The sequence below is a fragment of the Prunus avium genome, chromosome 2, assembly GCF_965620075.1.
Source record: "Prunus avium chromosome 2, drPruAviu1.hap1.1, whole genome shotgun sequence".
In the NCBI taxonomy this organism is placed as follows: domain Eukaryota; kingdom Viridiplantae; phylum Streptophyta; class Magnoliopsida; order Rosales; family Rosaceae; genus Prunus; species Prunus avium.
Window position 1 is genome coordinate 24763140 of NC_142285.1, and position 7950 is coordinate 24771089.

A 7950-nucleotide genomic window follows, 5' to 3' on the forward strand; every position below is an offset into this window, starting at 1 on the left:
ATACAAGTCATTGTACTTTAAAAAGTTCACCAAATTTCATTTTTGATTTGTGTAGTTTGCTCGAGGGCCCTTTCTGTCAATCTATTTGTTGTGCTTGAAAGATTTTATATAAAAGAAAAGATATTTTTTTATCTTAGAAAAGTTTATTTTCAGATCTTTACATATAGACATACATATGGCCTGAGCATTCAAGCAATACACACATAAGCTGATGAGCATTCATAATCATTAGAATGAGTATTGATGGTAAAAAACAAAGGACAATAGTTCCCTCCTTACTTTTTACTGTGGCTCAACTACAAATAACATGTGTCCTCTCTTTTTTAATTGTCAAAACATTTTTTTCCCACTTTTACTGAACACCTAGCTTTTTACCAAAACAAAACAAAACTAAAAAAACAATATTCCCATAGGTTTTTTTTTTCACTTTGACTTTTCTCAACTTTTAAAAAAATAATAATTTTCCTTTCTCAGTCAAAATTTGAAGTCTTTGTGGTCATTTGTTTTTCTATTTTGGTAAAAAGCTAAGGTTTCAGTAAAAGTTACAAAAAATAGAAGAAAAAAAGACAGTTTTGACAATTCAAAAAAGAAGACACATTACTTTGTGGTTGAGTCACAATAAAATGTAAAGAGGAGTTCCTTCTGATAGGTAAGGAGGGAAGTATTGTAAAAAAGTAAACATCTTAAAAAAACACAAAGAAAACCCAACATCATTACTTACAAAAAGTAAAGAAGTCAAGCCCAACATTTTGAATTTTATTCACCTACACAGATGCTGATGTGAGCATTCAAGATCATTAGAATGATAATTTAATTGAAGACTCAACGTACGGACGTCTTTCTCACTTAGATTCCCTTCCCGTACAAACTTGCATCAGTTCCTCCACGACCCCATCAATCTCTTCATCCTCTTTCTTGTTCATGTTGTCTCTTATTTTCAATGCCTTTTTTCTCACTTCCTCTCCAATTTTCTCCACAACAACATCTCTAATCACCTTTGCGACCTCTTCTCTTTGCAAACTTCCTTCACCTGTTCTCTTAACCTCCACACCAACACCCACCTCCTCCACAAGTCTAGCGTTGATCGGCTGGTCAAGATGCAGAGGCATGGCTATAATTGGAACACCAAACTTGATGCTCTCCAACACTGAGTTCCATCCGCAGTGACTCACAAACCCACCAACACTAGAATGCTGCAGTATCTTTGCCTGTGGGGCCCAACCCTCCATTATCACTCCCTTCTCTCCCACCCTCTGTAAAAACCCTTCTGGTAACACCTCTTCAACCCTAGTACTTCTCTCCTCCATAGGAAATCTTAAAACCCAAATGAAGGTCACTTTGCTAAGCTCTAATCCGTGAGCTATCTCTTCTATTTGCTCCTTGGACAGAAAGTACTCACTGCCAAAGCAAACATACACTACAGAAGACCTTTCCATTTTGTTCAGCCATTTCATGATCCATGTTTCCTCATCAACTTTTTGATCCATTGGCTCTTGAACAAGCGTTCCAACAGGCACGATCTTCTTCCCCATTAAATCAGAGAGATAATCAATGTATTTTTCTTCAATCTCCTTGGATGTCTTTACCAAAATGATGTTACAAGATCGAGCACTGCATTGCAGAATACGGTCTCCATCTTTGATGCCATTTGCTGAAGATTCCAACGCATTGTTAAACTTTTCAGCTTCGTAATCTTGAAGATAAATCGAAGGAAAAGGAAACTTGACACTAGGGTTGTTGAGATGTTGAATACTAAATGAAGTCAAGGCAGCACCCATGGTGATGAATTCGATGGATGGAAAATTTTGCAATGAAGCTAGAGAGGGCGCCCATGGTTGAAGAACATCATATATGAGCAAATCTGGGCTTAGGGTTTTGAGGATGTTGGAGAAGTTGTTGCTGGACATGTCAAAGGCCCTTTTGAGAGTGGACATGAGATGGGGAGGGAGGCCATTGGTGGTGTGGTAGTGAGGTGGGAGTTCAGGCAAGTCATCATGTGGAAGATGGAGTTCCACAAATTCAATGCAATGAGAATATTTTTGGGAGAGTTTAGGCCTGATGGAGCTGAGATTTACAGGCGTGGAACAAATAAAGATGTGAAAATTTCTCTTGGTGGTCAGCTTCTTGGCTAGCTCTAGGTAGGGAGATATATGGCCGTGAGCTAGCCATGGAAGCATAAGAATAGTAAGGTTTCTTTGGTCAGAGTGAACCATATTTTGTTTTCCTTTCACTCTTTTGCTTGAGGTTGCTCGATTATAGGCTTATTGGTAGTTTGTTTGTGGCTAGCTCTATGCATATATATATATACACACATAAGCCTCATTTGGTTCATGGGAAAGGAGGCTTGAGGATGGGAAATCAATTGCTTTCCCATGTTTGGTAAGTTCAGGCATGGGAAATCGTTGCCTTGCACATGAGAAGTAGTAGAGGGGAAAGTAAAGCCCTCTTCTCCCCTTGGGTTTTGTTTTCCTCCTCATAGGAAAGTTTGGGAAAATGAGCCAATATTAAATACATATTTTTCATGACCATATTGAAGGAAGTTGAGGTTCCACCCCAAAACCAATTGGCAATGGGGGGAGTAGCCCAACTCCTTATAAACCCATGCTTGGTCCCTTAACTTTTCAATGTGGGACAAATACTCTCAACACGCCCCCGCACGTGTGGCGAACTTTCAAGTCTAACACGTGGACAACACATATTGGGTGGCGTGGGAGCACGTGTGGCCGTTGGGCCCAACACGTGAAGCCTTGCTCTGATACCATGAAGGAAGTTGAGGTTCCACCCCAAAACCAATTGGCAATGAGGGGAGTAGCCCAACTCCTTATAAGCCCTTGCAAAGTTTCTCAACTTTCCAATGTGGGACTCTTTACCTTCACATTCTCACACGCCCCCGCACGTGTGGCGAATTTTCAAGCCTATCACGTGGACAACTAATATTGGGTGACGTGGAGCACGTGTGGCCGTTGGGCTTTCACACGTGGGCTAACCAGCTCTGATACCATGAAGGAAGTTGAGGTTCCACCCCAAAACCAATTGGCAATGGGGTGAGTAGCTCAACTCCTTATAAACCCATGCTTGGTCCCTTAACTTTTCAATGTGGGACAAATACTCTCAACACATATTGTGCCCATTAATAATTTAGAATTACAATATAGCATTAAATGCATTCTATTTTTATTTGATTTCATATGGGTATAATTGGAAAATTAAACAAACTTGGTTTTACATTCCTACACAAACCAAACATGTAAAAGGAAATAAAGTGGTATTTCTTGGTTACTTTCCCAGGATTATCAAACATGGGAAAGGAATCTCCATTTCTCATCCCTTATGAAATGACATGGGAAGTGATTTTCCCCCAAATCCGTTCCGTGAACTAAACGGGGTCATACTGCATAATAGAAGTTCGAAAAAAACGCGTGATGATTGGAACATGCATATGTAAGTTCCCGAGTGATGATTGGAACAAGCTCCTAATGATAAAGACTCGAAACAAGAATAGTTTAAACTTTCTTCTTTGTTTGGCTTGATATAAGACGAATGCACCAAACAAACCGACTAAATGCCGGCACAATAAATAGGGGCCACAATTACCTAATAATTAGGTACTATATAGATCTGAGAAACAAAAGTTCAACTTTGATGACAAGCGATATTAAGGGAGGGCGTAGGGATCTTGGGTGTAGAAATACATGCTCTTAACAACTTGAGTTACAAATTTGGAAAAAGAAAAAAAAAACAACTTGAGTTACAAGCCCTTTGCAATATTAATGACAATTTATGGTTTTAGTTATACTTTTGAATAAAGCAAAAGGCAGAGAATGGTAAAACATTCAAAATACCAGAAAATGTCATTGGTTAATGCAAACATTAAGAATTAAAATTATTACTGAAATAAGGATAATATGGTAAATTCACACTTTTTCATATTTAATTTTTTTTAATAAAAAAATCAGATAATGGATCCTATTTTTATGGAACACAACTATCCATTATCTTTTTTAATTCTAAAGTGAATTAAATTTTTTTTTTAAAAAACCTCTCGTAAGTACGGAAGCGCGTGCGGAGAGACTAGTACTTTTGAATTGTTCACTTCCTTCTCTTTCATTTTCATTTTTATTTGTTTATATTTAACTCTAATTTTATTTATATTTTTGGTCAAGGTATAAAGACTTTGAATCTCTCTCCAATTATTTTTCACAGCCGAAACTCCTTTAGTTTCCACAAATATAACATTTCATGCATATGTAAGTTTCCGACACGGATGGTTCACGTAACCAAGAAGTTTAAACTTGTTTTTCTTTGTTCCTCCGACGAAAGCACAACTAAAGGACAAACTACAACCAATGCTTCTAGTATTACCCGTTCTCATTGAATTTGTATGCAATTATTTAATGTTGCCGTGAATGTTTAGGACTCTGTTGATTAATTATGAAAAAGCAAACTAGGGCTGGGCATCTATACCGTATATACCGAAACCGTACCGATACCATGTCATATCATACCGTTTAATACCGTACCGTATACCTACCGAATTAATATAGTATCATACCGTACCGTACCAATCTTGTATGACACGGGTGCGGTACCATATATCAGCCACCGAATGCCACCGTACCGTACCGAATAGTAACCCTAAACAAAAAATACGCGAGTTTTTTTCACTTTGTCGTCAACTCGATCTCTCACTCACCCAACAGACCCAAACTCTCGAACTCTCCTCCCACTCCCAGCCAGCTCTCTCTTTCTCTCAAACTCTCGATCTTTCTCAGTCACCCACCCTCAATCGATCGAACCAGGCCAAAACAAACCCTTGGGTCTCTGTCTCTTTGTCACTCTCTCACTTTCACGATCTCTGTCTCAGTCACTCAATCTCTCGAATTTGATCGATCTCTCGATCTATGTCTCACTCTCGATTCAATCTCTGTCTCTCTCTCAATCTCTCTCTGTCTCAGTCTCTCAATCTATCTCTCTCAGTCTCAGTCTCTCGATCTTCCTCTCTCTGTCTTTGAAGCCCCAAATTGACGATCTATCGATCTCTCAATCTGTCTGGAAGCCCCAAATCGACGAAGCCTGCTCCTCTCGATCACTCTCTCTGTCTGGAACTGGAAGCCCCAAATCGAAGACTCAAACTCAAATGGTAAGTTTATGTTCTACAAATTCTCTGTCTAGAATTGAAACTTTTGATAATAAGCTTTTGATTTGAATTGAAATGTTGCTGAATTGATGAATTAGGACAATATTTGCATTTATTTTGGAAAGAATTGCTGAATTGATTATTTGCAAATGTTGCTGAATTGCTGAATTGAAATGTTGCTGAATTGCTGAATTGCTGATTAGCTCTCGTAAAAAAATGTCACTAATTAAAAACTAATTGCTGAATTGCTAATCTGATATTTCGGTATTTAATTTTTCAATTTTCTAAAAAATGTCACTAATTAAAAACTATTGGTCATTGGTGTTTGTATAAATCTGATATTGCATTTAGCTTCATCGATTGTATTTTCAGTGTGTGTTGTTTGACTGCTTACTTGTGAATGTGATTCTATGATGTCTCCTGTTGTCTCTCTTACAATTTGTCTGCTTGCATTTGTTGGTTTGTTATTTGATTCTGGGGTACCAAATATTTTGTTTTCTGTTAGTAATATGTCTTCAGGTTCATGAATGAACAATTTGAGACCTAGAATACGAGGGTGATTCTTCATTCTATTTTCTAAGAATTCATTTGCATATGAACTCTCAGAAAACAATAATGTTGTCTCTCAACTTAGACTTTTCCCATTTATGATCAGAAAAGTAGTTGTTGCGGTTGCAGTTCTATATATGTTGATGTTCTTGCAGCTCATTTTGGTGCTATAAGCCTTGTAGACTTTCAAGATAATTATTTCTGGCATGTCTCATATTGAGGGTGTTATTATTACAGTACAAAATATTTCTTAAGTGTCCTGTTGATTACAATTTTTGGACGATAAAGCATGTGATCATAAAGCAATGCATGCTTGTAAACTTGAACTTTGCAGAAAGCAATTGCTCAAATGTTTTAATAACTGAGAAGTGTGATACAGTTACAGTATATGTTTTTGTTGCATCAGTTTGTTCAAATTTGATTGCTCACGTGTATGTTTGTAAACAATAAGTGTGTCTGAACTATAGAAGGTGAAACCTGCGCTGCTGCTAATAATTGTTTGTTTGGGTAATTTGCAGAAATTGCAAATGATGGGGATACTTGAATCCAAATTGTGGGCTGCAAATGAAGCTTGGATTGCATAACTTTCTGTTTTTGTCATTTATGTTTGGATTGTGTTTGTAATTTTGTAAGCCATAAGGCATAATTATCATTTATTTTGGTTTGTTGATGTATATTGATTTGGTTGATTATGATTTGGATGTTGAATTTGTTGATGGATATTGATTTGGATGTTGAATTTGTTGAATCTTTGGTGAATGAATAGGTTGAATATTCAATTGGTTCATTTCTGAGTTTTGTCATTTTGAATACCGAAATGGTACCATACCATACCGATACCGATTCGGTACGGTATGGTACGGTACCAACTTTGGCAAACCATAATCCCATACCGAACCATACCGGTTTTAATTTCCGGTATCGGTAGCGGTATGAGCCCAATACCGTACCGTACCGAACCGTGCCTACCCCTAGTCCAAACTAGTATTTGTGTTTCTAAATTGTTTGAAAACACATCTCAAATTATGATTTCTCCTCCCCAAAAGAAAAATTGATGTAGAAGTATCATAATCTTGATGACACAAATTAGAATCTAGGGTTTTCGAAGTGCCTAATGGACAACTATTAATTTAGAAATGTATATATATTTTTTTTCTCAATGCAGAAACACATAAATCCCAAATTCGAATTCATCCTTTTTTTTGTTTGTTTTTTTGCCTTTTTTAACTCAGAAGAAAAATTGAGTGCCGGCACTCTGCTGTAGAATGCAAGTTTTAGTTTAGATTTTTTTATTTTTGAATCTCTTATCTAGTTCCCGAGCCTCTACTTTTAGATCTCGTGTATTTACTCGTATTTCGTTAAATCTGAGTCATTCAAAGAATCTAACTACTTAAAAAATGACACGTGCTCAAACTTAAAATCAGATTGGATGGACTTGAGGCTTACACTGATGATTCTATATGTGCTGAGAATAATCCTTTTATTTTTTTATTTTTTTCTTGGTTGAGACTCGAGAGACAGGTGCAGTGTAGCGATGGAGAGACAGGTGCATGAGTCATGACATGGAAGTCTAAAGAAGAGAAACGTGGAAGCTTCATTTAGACAGTTGGTGGTGTAAGTCCATACGTAAAGTCCAGATTCACAGACTATGTCTTAGAGTTGAAAGCAACAAACTACAGCCACAATAGGAAAGCATCTGAAACGTAAAGAAAATAAGTTTACCAGAAGCAAAGGAGATACTTTGAAGTAATATTTTATCGACTGAACTTAAACGAAATATTAACTCTTTGTTGTGCCATAATATTTTTTAACCCACAAAATAATATAGAAAATAAATGCAAGAACAAGAGAATAGCAAGACACAATTCAACGAGGCGGCTTACAATCAGTGTAAATGAGCAAACAAATTCACTATCAACAAATTAGCATGCTTATGAAGTGTTTTGCAACCTCACAAACCACGGCGCCATATACACCAAATGACTCTCACTAAACAAAGAAACACACTAACACTAATGAAAGCCACGTTACAAGATAGGAGATTGAATATTACATTTACAACACACACGTATAGGTTACAAGCACTAATTACAAATATTTAGCGCATAAATTACGTAGAACTGAACGGGTGGACTGATAAGAGGTATGGTGGTCATCCACCAACTCATGCATTTACAACACCACCTCTTGAATGTCCACCATACAATGATATAGTTGCGTCCTTAAAAACTTTGCTTGAAAAACCGTGTGCGACAAAACTTAAG

General features: G+C 37.0%; 1 long non-coding RNA gene and 1 pseudogene across 1 annotated transcript; one reads left to right on the top strand and one right to left on the bottom strand.

Moving 5' to 3' along the window:
* Positions 1-621: 621 nt before the first annotated feature.
* LOC110763543 (beta-D-glucosyl crocetin beta-1,6-glucosyltransferase pseudogene) lies at positions 622-2284 on the bottom strand (annotated as a pseudogene).
* A 2449-nt stretch (positions 2285-4733) lies between these two features.
* LOC110763541 (uncharacterized) lies at positions 4734-6473 on the top strand. The gene is made up of 2 exons (XR_002527757.2): positions 4734-5140; positions 6205-6473. It is a non-coding gene; the product is annotated as an uncharacterized LOC110763541 (long non-coding RNA).
* The last annotated feature ends 1477 nt before the right edge of the window (positions 6474-7950 follow it).